Source organism: Silene latifolia, chromosome 2 (genome assembly GCF_048544455.1).
Source record: "Silene latifolia isolate original U9 population chromosome 2, ASM4854445v1, whole genome shotgun sequence".
Classification (NCBI taxonomy): Eukaryota; Viridiplantae; Streptophyta; class Magnoliopsida; order Caryophyllales; family Caryophyllaceae; genus Silene; species Silene latifolia.
Genome location: NC_133527.1, coordinates 176,331,769 through 176,350,810, shown reverse-complemented (window position 1 = coordinate 176,350,810; position 19,042 = coordinate 176,331,769). Strand labels below are relative to the sequence as shown.

Below are 19,042 nucleotides of genomic sequence, written 5' to 3'. Positions count from 1 at the left end.
AAACCCTTGGTTGCTTTGGTTTCCACTAAACTCTTGGTGCCCTTGTTGTTGGTTGCCATAGTTTTGGGGTAGATTGTTGTTTGACCATTGGTTTTGATTTCCAAAATTATTTCTTGGGTTTGGGAGAATTCCCCTTGGTTGAGCAAAACCGGGTGGATTGGTTTGGGTTTGTGGTTGGAGATGTTGGGGGTTTTGAACATTGGTGCTTTTGTAACTAAAGTTGGGGTGGTTCCTTAACCCGGGGTGGTAGAAATTGGTATTTGGATTGTAGGTGTTCGGGTTGTTGTAAGGAGGCCTTGGTGGTCTAGGATTGTTGTTGTAGCTTTGAAAAGCGTTCACCTCTTGAGCATTTTCTTCATAGGCACCATTGTAATTGTTGCCACACAAGTCATAGGTATGACCACTTCCTCCACAAAGTTCACAACTCGCGACTTGAGCAACTTCTTCCATGGGCGGCCCATATGAGGTCGCGGCTTGGTTCACTTGATTCTTTGAAAACTTCTCAAATTGCTTTGTGAGCAAGTCGAGCTTGGCATTTGTCTCGGAGTTGGAGGCATTTTCCTTAGGAAATTTCCCGTTCCTTCGTAGCATGTTCCCTCTAGAACCATAGTTTGCCTCCGAGTCTACCATTTTCTTGATCAATGCCGTGCCCTCTTCATCATTCAAGTGGTCAAAACCTCCCCCCGCGGAGGCATTTACCATCTCCTTAGTTCTTGGTAGTAAAGTTTGGAAGAATGTTTGAGTAATGTACCATTCCGGTATTCCATGGTGGGGGCAACTTGCTATCAAATCTTGATAACGGTCCCAAGCCTCACCTAAGGACTCCCCATCCTCTTGTTGGAACGTATGGATCTCGTTGCGGAGCATCGCGGTCTTTGAGGAAGGGTAGTACTTGGCCATAAATGCTTGGGCTAAGTCATCCCAAGTAGTGAAAGTATCCGGTGGGTGAATGTTCAACCACCGGTCCGCTTTGCCCGTCAATGAAAACGGAAACAACATCATTCTCAAGGTGTCTTCGGACACCCCATTCTTCTTCATCATTGAAACTTTCCTCTTAAACTTCCGGAGATGAGCATGGGCATCCTCCTCAAGATGACCTCCAAACAAGTCCTTCTCAACTAACCCGACTTGGGCGGGATGCATTTCAAAGTTGTTTGGGGCCAAGGTGCCAAAATTGATGGGATTACATGAATCATTATGGTTAGGCCGGTTGTGATCTCTAAGAGCCATTTGTGGTGGGTGGTTTGGTTCTTGATGTGGTGGTGTTTGAGGTGGACTATTGTAATTAAGGAAGTTATGAAAGGGGTTCTCTACTAAAGTCTCAATTGTGGTATTTGGTTGAATCGTAGTTGTTGTATCAAAATTTTGTGGGATGTGTGAGTTTGGTTGATCAATGTTTGCTTGGGTGGAATTGTTCCTCACTCTTTCAAGAGTCCTAGTCCTCAAGGTTCTAAAAAGCCTTTCGGGGTCGGAGTTGAATAGGAGAGCTTGGTGATTCCTTCTAGGCATACACTTGACAAATCGTAAGTCTCCTAGTGTTTTTACACACTAGGGAAAGGCAAAAATCACACAGACTCTACAAACAACAATCAACTACTAAAGCAAAAATGACAATTGAGACAAGATTAAAGCAAAGACTCTAAATAAAACTAAGCATAACCTAACGCCATCCCCGGCAACGGCGCCATTTGATAATAGGAGATTTGTCGTCTACTTCCTATACCAAAACTATTTGTAAAACCCGAAAAAGCGTAGTATTTAGTCGGGGTCGAACTCAAGGATGACGGGGGTTGCTACAAAGTTCGATTAGGAGTCAAGTTCAATCAAAATTAAAAGAAAGGATTTGGGTTATAATCACTTAGAGCAAAAGACAAACAAGTCGATGATAATGAATACGGTTAATTAAAAGCTAGGGCCTTCGGGGTCATCAATATGGTTTAGGGGCAAACATAAAGATCAAAAAGGGTCAATGGTGAGAGATTAACCTAAGATGAAGAACCAATGTCTTGGCTATCTTAAAGGTGGCTACTAATTTTCATTAGGTATCACACCCCTCCTAGACACACATCAAGACCCCCAAAAACTTTCATTCCAAGGGAGAATTAAGCAATAATGGAAGAAAGGCAAAAGCTTTCACTTGAGCAAATCAACAAACACCTTGAGTGCAATGAATAGGAAAGTTAAACAATTTCACCAAAGACCAAAATATTCAAAGAATCATGCCCATAAATTCCATAAAGAATCACCCTAAACCCTAGAAGGAATCTACTCACTCATGTTAAGGGAAATTATGCTAAATAGAGAAGAAAAGCAAACAACACAAGGAGGAGACATGATGAATGTTATAGCAATATCAAAAGACAAGGAAAATGTAAACAAATGATAAACAAGTAAAAGAAAGGAGAGAAATTATACCAACAAAAGGAAAGATGAATGCTTGATTGATTAATGAGAAGGAAAACCCTTCAAAATTCCCAATACAAACTTCAAAGAACAAGAGTAAACTATTGATTCTAACTAACAATTACTAGTTTTACTAAATATTAAGGAAAGATTAAGGAAAGATTAGTGCTTGATTAAGAAAGGATTACAATTAATAAGGAAAGTTCTCAGATCTAGGGTTATGTCGAAAATGAATTAAGGAGGGGGTATTTATAGCTTACAATTGTTTAGGTCGAAAATTACAAAAGAGTTCAAAATGCGGAGAAAGGAGTCTGAGCCGGTGGACCGGCCGCCGGTCATTTGACCGGCACAAAACCCTCTGGAAGTTTTGAGTTCCAATTAAATCATCGGGTATGGCAAGCCGGTGGTGCCGCCACGGCATTTGACCGGCTCCGGTGTCTTCACTGGTGACCGGCTGCCGCCTAACCGGTCCGGGCTCCTTCTTCAGTCTTCGAAGTCAATGTAAGCTAGTAGGACTCTCACCGGTGGATCGGGCCATGCACGCCGACCGTGGAGTCCTTCTTCTCTTCGATTCACTCTTCTTCTCTTCACTTCACTCCCCTCTTCTAAGCTTCCCTTGAAAGTTCAACACCTAGCTCCCTTAGCCCTCTTCCTTATGCAAAAATCTGCAGTGAGGCATATAAATTTCATAGTACGGGCTAAAGCTACAAAACGGGGCTAAAAAGGGTCAAAACCCGCATGTGATCGGGAAATATGCAAAGAAAAGAAAGGTGAAATAGACACAAAATGGGGACTCATCAAGTTATCATTTTTTATTCATTTTCTTAAATCTCTTCTTGTTATACGTTTTTTTTTAAGATTTCATGTTTTAAATCTCGTTTTTTTTTTTGTGAGATACTTTTTTTTCATCTAAGACAAAAATGGAGTAAAGTTATACAAAAATGAACCAAAGTTATACAAAAATAGACCAAAGTTATACAAAAAAAAGACTAAAGTTATACAAAAATTGGACTAAAGTTATACAAAAAATTGGACTAAAGTTATAAAAAAATGAACCAAAGTTATACAAAAATGAACCAAAGTTATACAAAAATGAACCAAAGTTATACAAAAATGGACTAAAGTTATACAAATATGGATTAAAGTTATACAAATATGGGCTAAAGTTATACAAATAACGACTAAAGTTATACAAAAAAATGGACCAAAGTTATACAAAAATGAACCACAGTTCTACAAAAATGAACCACAGTTATACAAAAATGCACCAGAATTATACAAAAATGCACCAAAGTTATACAAAAAATGGACTAAAGTTATACAAAAATGAACCAAAATTATACAAAAATGAACCAAAGTTATACGAAAATGAACCAAAGTTATACAAAAATGGACCAAAGTTATACAAATATGGACTAAACTGTTTAGTCCATATTTGTATAACTTTGGTTCATTTTCGTATAACTTTGGTTCATTTTTGTATAACTTTGGTTCATTTTTGTATAACTTTAGTCCATTTTTTGTATAACTTTGGTGCATTTTTGTATAACTGTTTAGTCCATATTTGTATAACTTTGGTCCATTTTTGTATAACTTTGGTTCATTTTTGTATAACTTTGGTTCATTTTTGTATAATTTTGGTTCATTTTTGTAGAACTTTAGTCCATTTTTTGTATAACTTTGGTGCATTTTTGTATAACTCTGGTGCATTTTTGTATAACTGTGGTTCATTTTTGTAGAACTGTGGTTCATTTTTGTATAACTTTAGTCCAATTTTTTGTATAACTTTAGTCCATTTTTGTATAACTTTGGTTCAATTTTGTATAACTTTGGTTCATTTTTGTATAACTTTAGTCCATTGTTGTATGACTTTAGTCCAATCTTTGTATAACTTTAGTCTTTTTTTGTATAACTTTGGTCTATTTTTGTATAACTTCAGTCCTTTTTTGTATAACTTTAGTCCATTTTGGTATAACTTTAGTCCTTATTTGAATAACTTTTGTCCTTATTTGTATAATTTCAATCATTTTTTGTATAATTGTAGTCCAAATTTGTATAACTTTAGTCCAAAATTGTATAACTTTAGTCCTTATTTGTATAACTTTAGTCCTTATTTGTATAACTTCAGTCCAAATTTGTGTAATTTTAGTCCAAAATTGTATAACTTTAGTTCAAAATTGTATAACTTTAGAACTATAAATTCAAATTTGAAACAACATATAAGAAGATGATATTAAAAAAACCAATAAGTCAAAAAAGTACAATAAAAAAACTTCAATAACAATAATAAAAAATTAACCAATAATTAAAAAAAAAAAACAAATAACAAAAAAAAAACCAAACCAAACAAAAAAACCAACAAAACAAACTTGAATGGTTGTATAACTTCAATTTATACAATGTATAACTTTAGATGTTAATAGTGTAACTTTAATGTAAAAAGTGTATAATTTTAGTCATAAAATGTATAACTTTAATGTTGTAAGTGTATAACTTTAGTCGTAAATAGTATAACTTTAATGTTTGAAGTGTATAACTTTAGTCGTAAATAGTATAACTTTTATAAAAACCAAATAAATATGAAAAATCATAATTAATCAACAAATATTAAATCAGAAAAAAAAAATTAAATAACAACCATCAATAACCAACAAAAAATTAATAACCAACAAAAATTTAAAAACCAAATAACAATAACCAACAAAAATTAAAAACCAAATAACAATAACAAAAAAGTATAACTTTAATGTTTTAAGTGTATAACTTTAGTCATAAATAGTATAACTTTAATGTTTTAAGTGTATAACCAACAAAAAATTAATAACCAACAAAAATTAAAAACCAAATAACAATAACAAAATAAAGTAAATATGACAAAAACACAAAAAAACCAATAGATCTAAAAAAAACAACACCACACAAAATTAATACCAAATCTCAAATAATAATAAAAAAAAACTAAACTAAAAAAATACAAAACAAAGAAAAAATAACAAAAACAAAGGAACGACCAAAAAAAAATCGAAAAAAGAAAGAAAGAAGGGGTTGCGGGTTTAGGGCTTCGTTTTTGAAGGGGTTGCGGGTTGGTTTGGGTCTGGGTATGGACAGATCTAGGTCGAGGGTGGTGAGAGGAGTCGAGTGGTGGTTCTGGGTGGCCGTGAGGGTGGCTGTAGGTGGCGGAAAATGGGAGAGAAAGAGGGATGTCGGGTTGGTTATGGTTGTTGATGTCGCGGCTGTGGTTGCGGTTATTGCCTCTGTTGTGGGTGGTGGCTGCCGGCACGGTGGCCACCCTTGAAACCACGTGTCCAGGCCGGCACGGTGGTAGTCTTTAGCGGCCACGGTGGTGGTGGTTAGTGTAGGTGTGTGGTGTGTGTGTGGTTGTTGCGGGTCGGATTGTTGGTGTCGGGGGGTTGACGGTAGGGCCGTGGTGGTGAGGCGAGGCGCGTGGTTATGTGAGTAAAGGAGGGAGGACGGTATGGTGGTGGTGAATGGTGGTGGAAGGGTGGTTTGTTATGGTGGTGTTGTACTGTTTGTCGATGAAGTTGTTCTTGTTTTTTTTTTTTTGTTTTTTTTTTGTTGGTTTTTTTTTTGTTGATTTGGTTTTTTTTTTTTTGAGAGAATGAGAGAAAGATGAGAGAGAATGAGTGTATGAGAGAAGTGTGAATGAATGAATAATGAGGAAGTGAGTTGGGAGATTAGAATGGTGGAAGAGTTATACACAATTAGGTGGAGTTATACACAATTAGGGAGGGAGATTAGGGAGGTTCATTTGTGACCCTTGAATGAGATGTAATCTCATCCCTCCATCCCTTCCATCCAAAGGCCCTTATAAGGACTTAGGGACTCAATGGATGTAAGGACCTTAGAAGAACCCCTATATATATATATATATATATATATATATATATATATAGAATCAGGATCCTGTACGAACCAAATTACGGTGCGAACCGTACGAACTGAATAAAAACTCTCATATTAAAGATCACAACTACCCACGTGACATCTCATTTGCTTTTCTCAAAACTCAAACGAGTCAAACCCAATATCAAACTCCCTGTGACCTTTTAAATTTCATCCACTAACATTATACATCAGCCACCGCCGTCGTCGTCGCCGCTGTACGACCGACACGCCGACGTAATTCAGATTCCGACCATCACCGACGAGTCACCTCAACCCTATTTGTCACCGATTTTCACCTACGAATAAACTAAGGATTTCAAATCCGGCCTCTTTTTTCTCACTTTCTCATCGCCGGAGCTCCGGCCTTGAGTTTCCATCTCCGATAACCCTCATCGTCCTTTCTCCAACCTCCCTACCTCCCCTAATAATGCCAAAACTACTCCTCGTTTTACAACCTTCAATCTCCGACCAACCTCGACGCCGCACCTGCTGGCCGTACCACCACCACCATAATCAGAGCCATTGTTGGCTAAAATATAAATAATTTGACTCGGAAGCATCCAACAATGTCACTTGTGCATTTAATTCTTTGAAATCCTTATTCCTTTTTCGTAGATCTATGATTTAATTACATTTTTAAAAATATTAAAACTGAGATCTGTGCATTTTGTGACGAGTTTTGGTGGAAAGAGCGTCGGAGGGTGTGGGGAGAGAGTGCGGCAGGAGGTGGTGGTGACTGGAGGTGTATTTGGTGACGAGTTGTGGTGAAGTTGGTGTATATTGATGAGTAGTGTGTTTGGTGAGTTTGTATGGTGGTGGTATTCGTGGTGATTATTGGGTGTTGCTGCTTGGTGGTGGTGGTGGTGGCACCACCGTCTAGTTGGATCATGCGTTGAGATGTGGGTGTGGTGATATGTGGCGGTGGTCACGTGGATGAAGCAAAGGGGTAGAGATTAGAATGCGGGTTGCGTGTGATTCATCGGAAAGGAAAGGGGGCGACATGAGGCTGTTTTTGCTGCATGGAGTTGTCGGTGACGTTGCAGGAATGTTGGATACTTGGATGGCCGGTGGTGTCGTCGGCGTTTTCTGAGTGTACTATGAGTAATGGTGGTGGTCGTGGATGTGACGAAAGTGGTAGGGTGTGGGTACCGATGAGAGTGGCGGTGGTGGTGACGTCAATGGTGGGGGTTTGGTGGATACACAAGGTATTAGTACCGGATACACATGGTACAATTGCCGGATAAATGTGTGGCCTTGGTCAGTGGGGTCAGCGGTGGTATTCGAGGTGGTGGTGAGTGGCAGTGTTAACGTAGTAGTGGCGGCGGCGGTGGTGGCGGCAACAGCGGTGGTTGTGGGGGCAGTTGTGGCGGTGGCAGTAGTTGTGGTGGTGGTGGTGGTGGTGGTGAGGGCTATGGTGACGGTGGTGGAAGTGGATACACAAAATACCGCCCCAGATACACACGGTATTGATACGAGATACATGCGTATCTCGTATTAATATCATGCGTATCCGCAGGTACTAGCTAGTGTATCTGGAAATGCGTTTCTCATAGATTTATGATAAGATGCGTATCTAACTTTACTGACATGTGTATCTGGGTTTGATACGATGTGTATCTGGCAAATAGTATAAAATGTATCTCGGAGTTAGTCCAAAAAAATTAGTGTTAAAAAGTGTAAAAGTGCATTTATAATTTTAGTGTGGGAAAGTGTATCTAGCTATATTATAAAATGTAACGAAACAAGGAGTGTATCTAGTAATATAATAATATGTATCTGAAAAAAAAAAAAAAAAAAAAAAAAAAAGGACAAAATAAGCTAGTTCGTACGTTAAACGTTAAGGCGTTAAAGCGATCGTAGACTCGAACCCGCCCTATATATATATATATATATATATATATATATATATATATATATATATATATATATATATATATATATATATATAGATTTAGGATCCGTGAGAACGACTATTCGGTGTGAACGGTGAAAACGTCCCACGGCCATTAGATTTAAAAACAATGTACGGCTGAGATCCTTGACAAAAACAATTAAAAGAATTTCTTACAATTTATTTCACTTTCCCAAACTCCCTGCCAATCTACCATAGTACCATTCCCATTTGCTAAAAACAACCACTTGGCCACCACCCTGACACGCTGTCAGGCGACCACCGGAGGTTCGACTCCACCTCGTCGGCGCCGGCGACCAACAAAGCGCTGGTCAATTGAAACTCCCCATTTCCTTCCTCCTTAAAAAAAATAACCACCCCTCATATTCCCCTTCACCACACACTACCTGCTGCCGCCGCCGTATACGACCACTAGCAACACCGTAGATCCACCACCGACCGCCCCTGATATCGGCCCTAACTCCGAAGACCAATCAGGCTTTTATCCTACCCAACTATACTGTTTATCATTGAAATACCCCTATTCCTATTAGCCGTCGCCGCCAACAAGTTCCAACAATGACAACACCTCAACTGCGTCCGACCATATCGCAGCACTAGATATCTCCTCATCGTCACCTTTGTTTCCTCCTCCCAACCATTACCATTGTTGGAGCTAAACGAAATTAGTGTACCTAGTTTATTTATAAATGTATCTCAAACCAATTTTAATGTACCTAATAACTAATTTTGTATATCTATGTTAGATACATTAAAATAGTTCCTAGATACATCAAAGATTAGTGTAGATACATCACAAATCCGTGTAGATTTCTGCCAATATTAATCAATAAATAATCTAATTTGGTGGTTGAAGGGGAAAAAGGAGCAATCGAATGAAAGCGGAGTTGTTGGTGATGCTCAATGGCCTGCCGGAGTTGCGTCAGCATCATTGTTGTTCGTCGATGGCTCGCCATCATGGTTGTTCGTCTGAATTGTCTTGTCAGCATTATGGTTGTTCGTCTGAATTGCCTTGTGGTCAGAATTTAAAGGTTCTGAAGTTGGATTGCAACAGTTTCCTGCGTGTTCCGGATTTGGTTGTGTTTGTGTCGGAGTGCGTTGGTGATAATGGTGTGTGGTGTTGTCGGCCGGTGATAATGACGGTGAGAACACTTATTTAATCTACCATTAACTAACATCAGACAATATATTTATCTGCTATATTCAAACCCAATGGCCCAAAAGTCCAAAACATAACCCACCATCCCACGTCAACATCCATATTCCATATTCTATATATTACCATTACCGCCAATCTATTATAGTACCATGTATACTCCATTTTTGTCGATAAGCCAGTACAGTGCTCCTCTCTCGCCGATGATCCAACGGCAGCGCGCAATCCACAGGTTACACTAAGCTCCCCTATTTGTTACACCGACGTCGAAGCTCCACTTTATCGTCCTCTATATGCTCCTGTATTTTCCTAGCATCCGGATCTTCGATCGTCGCTCCCATCACGAACTACCTCCGCTTCATTGATTTATCGTCTATTTCAATGTATCTACAATAATATTTGATGTATCTAACCACTATTTTAATGTACATCTCATAGATACACAAAATTACACACTAGGTACATTGAAATTGCTTTGAGATACATCAATACGGAAACAGATACATTAATTTCGTGCACTTGACCATTGTTGGGATTAACCATCATCGTGCATCTCCGACATCTAAAATATGCAATCTTCACTAATTCTGCCGTCGACAACCTTATTTGAACCGACGACGGCGAAGCTAAGGCTGACGATGAACATGTGCGTATCTCCAACGACTAACATCAACGACATGAAATTAACTCCGGTAGTCGGTGCATCACTCGTTGAGATCACCATCAACATCGTGTGCCACTGATAACCGCCAAAGAAATCGCCGGCAACCTCGTCAGTTATGCGGCAGAAGACCCAACATTGAACATGGACTGGGGAAAACAAAGTAAATCTAAAATGAAACGGCGATCAAGGTTGACATCGGAGTGGGAGAAGGAGCGTTGCCTCTGGTGGTTGTTGGATGGCCAAAAGCTTAGATTAGTGGTGATAGTGATCGTGAATCAGGAGGAGGGATAAGAAAATTATAAAGTGATAAGGATGAGGGAGAGAGAAGGTAACATTGGGTTTTAATTTAGGGGTAGTTACACGTGACATATTTCTTTAAATTGGTACAATTAGTTTGTTCTCACCGTTCTCACCGAGTGATCGTTCTCACCGGATCCCACCTCTATATATATATATATATATATATATATATATATATATATATATATATATATATATATATATATATATATATACACACACACATATCCCCCTCTCTCTCTCTCTCATTTATCCCTTATCACCCTACACTCTCACATGGCCTTGACACTAACTCAAGAAGGGAGATGGTTCTGCTTGGAGTCATCGAGTCGGGTTGTCGTCGTTGCCGGCACCGGTCTACGTCTCAACTCTCAAGGTGAGTTTGTATTTCGTTGTCATCTTTCAGTAGGTTTTGAATAGTCTATTAATAGGGTGTTGTTGTTACTTGTAGGATTTATCACGGAGTCATGCGTGGATTGTTTGTTGGATGCACTTTCATGGAATAGCGAAAAGGTAGGGTTTCCCTACTCAGTTAATTGCATAATTGATTTAAGATGTGGTATTGTGATCGTATTGGCATGATTAGCATTTTGTTGGTTTGTATTTCTTGATCGTGGGGTTGTGGTGGATTGGCTATGTTGATGAGGTGCATCCTCGGCTGAGTGGAGTCACTTGCGGAAGTGGCTTCATGCCCTTGATTTGCCCCTTGTGGAACCCGACACAAGGGGGATGTTCACATTAATGGACATGGCTTGTCACTCGTTGCGATAAGCGGGGTTTAGGTGGATAAGGCTGCGGTCCCTCACTGGCGGTGTGGATTAAGTTTTGCGGCATTAATCTGGCAGGACTACACACTTGTGTCAGTTATGAGACATGATTGGAAATGGAGAATGATTGTGGAGTTGTTGTCATCATTATATTGTATATTGCTTATCTTAATTACTCAGCGGACTGATCCCGTGTTGTATTTTGAAAACTGTGGTGATCCATTCGGGGATGATGAGCAATTGGTTTAGCAGGTACAGCTAGTCATGATGCTTTCGGGACATGGAAGAAAATCGAGTCGTCACGCTACCGAAATAGATGTCGCTGTCACTCATGTCTAGTAGTTCTTTCAGTGATATAGATTATATCTTTCTCACGTTGGTTTATGTTGTAAAGGATAAAGTTAATTAATAAATGTTCTGTTATTGTTTATTTGGTCTACTTACCTCGAGCAATCGAGATGGTAGCACTTTTATATACTGGGGTGGTCCTTGGTAAGGCACCTTGGTATGTGGGGGTGTTACACAGGCTGCCATAACCAGCATATAAAAGATAAGGATCATCTACCTGTAACTGTATCAAAGCTTCCTATTGTTCCCGCAAAGCCCCCCTGGTGCTCAAACTCTTCCCTAGCACTATAAAAATCTTCGTTTATATTATCTTCATGACCCAACCATTCCCCAATACCTACAGGACGCTGATTACCAGCCTCATTTAATCTCCCATATTGTTGTACAACATTCATGCCAGCACCTTGTATATTATCATTATTCAAACCAGGCTGCTCCCCATTTAGACCATTTGGACCATTTCCCCTACGATAATGTCATTCATGATAGTATCCCCTCCTACCCCCTTCCCCTCATCCCCTCCATGTACTCCATAACCCCCCATTCCAACATTTCCTAATTGAAAAATCACGGGCTCAGCAAAAGGTTCCACATGACCCTCTTGTCTCTTTGTAACTCCCAAAAATCACGCTACCGATATAGATGTCGTTGTCACTTATGTCTAGTAGTTCTTTCGGTGATATAGATTGTATCTTTCTCTCGCTGGTTTATGTTGTAAAGAATAAAGTTAATTAATAAATGTTCTGTTATTGTTTATTTGATCTACTTACCTCGAGCAACCGAGATGGTAGCACCTTTATATACTGGGGTGGTCCTTGGTAAGGCACCTTGCTATGTAGGGGTGTTACAAAGTGGTATCAGAGCGACGATTTTGGAACCTGGACCAATGAACCAAATGAATGTAGGGTGTCAAATTAAAATGAACCTGGTGTATGTGTGTTGGGATCCCCTTATGTTGGTTTTGGGTGGAAAGGCGCCCTCATCTCAGAACTCTAGCCCCATCATGCTTAAGCCAGCCACCATGGAGAGGTAGACGTATAAGAGTATATCTATGCAAGTGTGTGTGTCGAGTATGCATGTATGTAGATATATATGTGATAGTGTGTTGAGTGTGGAACATGTGGATTCCTAAATGCGTGTCAACAGTTGTTATAGATGAACTGTAAGTATAAAGATGTGGTGTATACATGTATGGATGAGTCGAGTAATGGGTCTAAAGTTTTATGCATAGTGATACATGACGGGAGAGGTAGTGGACGATGGTAGTGGTGTAGCATGACAAGGAAGGACGAAGAATGGGAATGATTGGTTAGGGGTATGTGCTTAGATGGAGTAGTTGCTTGTAGAGTTGGTGAGTATGTATGTTTGTAGATGTAGTTAATGATATATGCATATGTCCTGCTGAATATATAATCAAGTTGATTGCAGTATATGTGCTTGCGGCATGAGTTGCCCTACTAATAGTTTATGTGAAGTATAACCTGTGTTGTATAAGTGAATCGTAATGAATGTTTATAACTCAAAGTTGCCTTGTGTGTATTAGAAATAGGGTCTAAATGTGACGAGCCCCGATTAAGTGGAACTCCAAGCAATGTTTATTGTTTTGCAGGGAAATACTTTTTGAATCTTCAGATTTCATCTCTGTCCAGTTGAACTCAGCCGAGTAAAGTAAATACTCGACCGAGTAGGCTATATTCGGTCGAGCACTCATAATGACAATTTAAGCCAGCTACTGATCTCTGAGTACTCGACCGAGTAGACCGAATACCCTCTACTCGGCCGAGTACCCCAAAATCGTGGTCCAACTTGTTCTTTTTCCGGAAACCCTACAACTCATTTCCTTCCTTTATTCCGCCTCCTACCTTCACTTTTTTATACAAAAACTCTTCAAAATTTCTCTCTCAAAAACACACTTGGGTGCTTTTTGGTTGAACTTGCTCTTGGATTTACTCTTGCTTTGTTTTACCTAGCCAATCTTCAACTAAGGTAATGAGACTAATCAACTTTCCATGCTTTTAATTCAATCAATGGAATATTTGCCCCAAAATCTGAAATTTTACTGTTGTAATCCAAGGATTTATACTTCTATGGTGATATTTTGGTTGTAATTGCTCTTAAACATCGACTTATTTATGCAAAATACAGTTTTTATGCTCAAAATCATCGATTTAATGTCAAAAGTTTTCTAGGGTTTGCCTCAAAGTTTTGATTTTTAGTCACCTAGATTACCTCTAGGATGTTCTTTGTGAGTTAGTTTATGATAACAATGCCTTAACTGTTTAGTATGTCATGTCTTTTTTGAGAGAAAAATCCGTCTTAAACTCCGTCTTAAAGGTGTATAAGCTGAAAAATAGTCCTTACCATGGTAAAATTTCTGGAAAATCCTTGTTGAACTTCTCTATTTGCAGCATGCCGAAGCCAAAAGCACCAGCTAAGAAACGGACTCCCGCTAATGCCGCCATGGAAACGGGCCAATCTAACCAAGAACCTCTTGTTCCTCCGGTGGACGATTATCCATCGGTAATCTTTTCTGATTTTAAGCAGCGGCTGCTTTTGTGGCCTTAACGACCATGAGGCGGACTCGTTGTGTGGACCCCGACATCTTGGTGGCCTTGGGGGTGGAAGTGTATATCTCTCATATATTTGAGATATTTGGAATGGAGGGGTTGTACCATCTTCGAAAGAAGTCATAGCCGTACCTTACCTTGGAGTTCTTGAGCTCTTCTGTCTACGATGTAGATGAGAAAACCATTTCCTTTCACCTTATGAACGATGACCATAACCTGACCCTTGATGAGTTTGCTGATCACCTTGGGCTTGAGACTGAAAGGAGGGATACTTGAGGGATGTTGCGAAAAACAGTGGGACACATCACTATCTACCTTATCTAACCGGGAGACCTATTCTGAGCGCAAGTTCCATGTCGATTAATGATGTTCAACATGTGTCACTCCGTATGTTCCTAAGGATGATGACCTTTCTGATGTTTGGGAGTGTTGACGTGAGCAAGTTGAACACTCATGAGGTGATGTTGTTGATGTCCTATCTTAACCCTCGTCGGGGGAAACCTTTTTACTAAAGTGCTCCCGGGGTTGTATGCTCCAATTTGGCTCTTATGGCACTGATCGGCACGGTCTCCGAGCTGTTATCTTACTTGTGGGGCTATAGTGACCCGCTTGGCTCAGAGGTTGACTGATTTTGAGGCCCCACTTGCGTCGGGGACTGGGTTGTTCGAGACTGCCCCTACTATGGATGAGAAGTATTGGTGCCATATTAAGTGGCTTAGGAAGTTAGAGGATGGCTCCCTGACTTGGAGGGTGAGGGGGTCGATCAATATGGATGATGCTCCCCAATCCCGAGCACCTACCGGTGGTGGACCACCTAGCGGAGTATGACCCGGGGAGTGGCGAGCGTACACCTGACCCTCAGTCCTACTTGATCAACCCCACCATTCTGCTAGACTTGCCAGAGCCGATCACTACCTCGGAGAAGCAGGCGATAATTCCCCCACCCCGCGAGCACCGTAGAGGGAGAATGGCTAGAGAGGTCGAGACTGAGCCTTCCTTTTCTGCACCTAGCTTTTATCCATCGCAGTACTCGCCCTACCCCACCGTTCACGACCCTAGGATGCAGGTTAGTGAGTTGACCGAGCGGATCTATACAACCTTAGTGCTACGAAACATGCATGAGATGGCTTACAATCAGGGTGTAGGGAAGGACTTGGCACATCCGATTTGGTGGAGAGGACCTAGGGTTGACACCAAGGTGTTCCATAGTTATGGGGTGGACCCCAACGTTTGGAGACCACCGACGGAGACCGAGTTTGGCTGCCTCGCAGGACCATGGAGAGCCAACTACAGCAATCAGCTAGGCGAGGCAGGAAGGTGGACCGGCGGTGGAGGCTACTCATCTGGAGCTCATCAGGGAGCAGGGACATCTGGTACCGGGGGTTGAGAGGATATGGAGGAGGATGCGGACATTTGAGCTCCGCTTTGTTTTCTGGACTTGTTTTCTAGACTTGTTGTCGGATATTTGTTAAAACTTTTATCGTACTTCTTTTATTTTTGTGTGCTTGTAATTGGCCATAAGGCCGCTACTTGTTTTCTCCATATTGCTATTAGACTATGTTTATAGGTTGGGCTAGATAGGTCTAGGTCTTGAATAAGGACAAAAAAATAAAAATAAAAATAAAAATAAAAGAGTGAAATAAAAATGCAGAAAAACATAGGAAGAAAGACGTTCCAAGTGGTCCAATTTAGACCTGCTGGAACACTTCCAGGAACGACACACATGAAAGGAGAATTTGTTTTTGGACAACCAATGGTGTGATGCCACCTCAATACTAAAAAGATGTATTTTCACTTTAATACTCGCAAATTCTTGTTTACGGTGGAAATATCCGTCTTAATTCTTAAAACGGGTTAAATAGATACCAAATAACATAATAAATTACCTAGAAATGAAAAAAAAAATTGTCTCTATCATCATCAATGTTAGCATTTGGATCCGTTTTATAGATAAAACGGATATTCTGTCTTAAGCAAGACCCATCGATCGTAAATATATTTAAATTTATTAATAGTAAATATATTTATAACCATTATCAAAATAAAATAATGATGTAAAGATATAATAAAAATATGTGATGTTAAGTTGGTTAAGGGAGGGCTTGATAAAACAACAAAATTAGGAACTAGGTTTAGTAAGTAGGTTAAGAAATATATATTAATATTTTAAATCAGAAACTAGGTTTAAGTAGGGCTGTAAGAACAGTTGATAAACATAGTCTTAGATCGCTAGGACCGTGAACCTTGTGTTGGTAGGACACATGTAATATGTTGCAGGATAATATTTCTATGTCATAAACATAGATTGCCGAAATCGGGTTCTGGACTCGAAAATTCGGCCGAGCAAGTTGATACCCGGCCGAGTATCGCGTACTCGATCGAGTACTCTTAGATACTCGACCGAGTATCTGGACGTTGCATTTGTTGTTGTTTAAGGTTGTTGTACAATAAACTTTAGTATCTGTTTTCCTATGTATGTATCCTTGGGCGTCCTAGTATCGATTTGAGTCTTTAATGGTATGAACATGGCTTATATGGTGACGATACATCGTTTGACTCGGTATAGAGACAGTAATGATATAGGAAAAGGCGTGGATGGCGGCATGACAATTGCATCATACTAGTTAAAGTTATGTGTAGTTTACATCTCTTCTTCTCTATGTTGCATGTACCTCATTCCTAGATTGCATGAATATGCTGGGTGTCTTACTCATGTTCAAGCATGTTTAATGGTAAAAAAAGGGATATGTGTTCCATGTTTGTTGTATTTACATGCATACATGTTTGTTTCATGGTTGGAGTGAACTTCGGGGACGAAGTTCCTTTTAAGAGGGGTAGATAACATCGCGGTAAAGATTCTAACAAGTTAACAGAATTTCTTCTACGTCCTACCTTTGTTTTACTTTCGAATCTCTAAGTTGTCATAAAACTTCTGTAAGGTGTTACTTTTAGATATCTTAAGTCGTCACTTCATAACTTAATTGGTTTACGATATCAACCTTGTTCCTAGTTAACTTGGTGGTCGCATACTGTAATAATATAGTGATTTCATGATCGACAAGACTATATCGAGAAGTGATCATAACTTAGTTTTGTACGCGTCATAGACTTACTTGGTGGCCGTTATCGTGTGAGTATTTGGTGATTCCGTGAGTGCCTTATCTTGTCGTTTGGGAAGTGTGGGACGAACTTTGGGGACGAAGTTCCTTTTAAAGGGAGAAGTCTGTAATACCCGCCCTATTTAGGGACCCGATGACTGACCTTTTGACCAAAGGAGAGCCTTAGCAAGGGATACGGGAGAGGTTAGTAAGACCAACGTAACTGTTACTCCACCTAGTTAGGGTCACTCGACCGAATAAGGCGTACTCGGCCGAGTACCGAGTACCATGTCTGTTAACGCGTTATTATAAAACGCGAAATCGTAAACCTCATTTCATTTTCGACGGTTCCTTTCTCTTTCTAACCATAATCTCTCTCTCTCTCTCTCTCCCTCTCTCTCTCTCTCACATTTATCCCTCATCACCCTACACTCTCACATGGCCTTGACACTAACTCAAGAAGGGAGATGGTTCATGCTTGGAGTCATCAAGTCGGGTTGTCGCCGTTGTCGGCACCGGTCTGCGTCTCAAGGTGAGTTTGTATTTCGTCGTCATCTTTCAGTAGGTTTTGAAAAGTCTATTAATAGGGTGTTGTTGTTACTTGTAGGATTTATCACGGAGTCATGCGTGGATTGTTTGTTGGATGCACTTTCATGGAATAGCGAAAAGATAGGATTTCCCTACTCAGTTGATTGCATAATTGATTTAAGATGTGGTATTGTGATTGTATTGGCATGATTAGCATTTTGTTGGTTTGTATTTCTTGATCGTGAGGTTGTGGTTGATTGGCTATGTTGATGAGGTGTGTCCTCGGCTGAGTGGAGTCACTTGCGGGAGTGGCTTCACGCCCTTGATTCGCCCTTGTGGAACCCGACACAAGGGGGATGTTCACATTAATGGACATGGGTTGTCACTCGTTGCGATAAGCGGGGTTTAGGTGGATAAGGCCGCGGTCCCTCACTGGCGGTGTGGATTAACTGTTGCGGCAGTAATCTGGCAGGACTACACACTTGTGTCATTTATGAGACATGATTGGAAATGGAGAATGATTGTGGAGTTGTTGTCATCGTTATATTGTATATTGCTTATCTTAATTACTCAGCGGACTGATCCTGTGTTGTATTTTCAAAACTGTGGTGATCCATTCGGGGATGATGAGCAATTGGTTTAGCAGGTACAGCTAGTCATGACGCTTGCGGGACATGGAAGGGAATCGAGTCGTCACGCTATCGATATAGATGTCGCTGTCACTCATGTCTAGTAGTTCTTTCAGTGATATAGATTATATCTTTCTCACGCTGGTTTATGTTGTAAAGGATAAAGTTAATTAATAAATGTTCTGTTATTGTTTATTTGGTTTACTTACCTCGGGCAATCGAGATGATAGCACTTTTATATATTGGGGTGGTCCTTGGTAAAGCACCTTAGTATGTGGGGGTGTTACACAGGCTACCATGACCAGCATACAAAAGATAAGGATCATCTACCTGTAACTGCATCAAAGCTTCCTGTTGTTCCACACAAAGCCCCCCTGATGCTCAAACTCTTCCTTAGCACTATGAAAATCTTCATTTATATTTATCTTCATGACCCAACCATTCCCCAATACCTGCAGGACGCTGATTACCAGCCTCATTTAATCTCCCATGTTGTTGTACAACATTCATGCCAACACCTTATGTTATCATTTATTCAGACCAGGCTGCTCCCCATTTAGACCATTTCCCCTACGATAATGTCATTCATGATAGTATCCCCTCCTACCCCATTCCCCTCATCCCCTCCATGTACTCCATATCCCCCAATTCCAACATTTCCTAATTGAAAAATCACGGGCTCAGCAAAAGGTTCCACATGACCTTCTTCTCTCTTTGTAACTCCCAAAAATTACTGTTTAAGTATTCACGTGGTACCCTTGAAC

The 19,042-nt window shown here is 40.1% G+C and overlaps 1 non-coding gene across 1 annotated transcript; it reads left to right on the top strand.

Moving 5' to 3' along the window:
* The first annotated feature begins 760 nt into the window (after nucleotides 1-760).
* LOC141644842 (small nucleolar RNA R71) lies at nucleotides 761-867 on the top strand. Its single transcript, XR_012544446.1, has one exon. It is a non-coding gene; the product is annotated as a small nucleolar RNA R71 (small nucleolar RNA).
* Nucleotides 868-19,042: the final 18,175 nt, after the last annotated feature.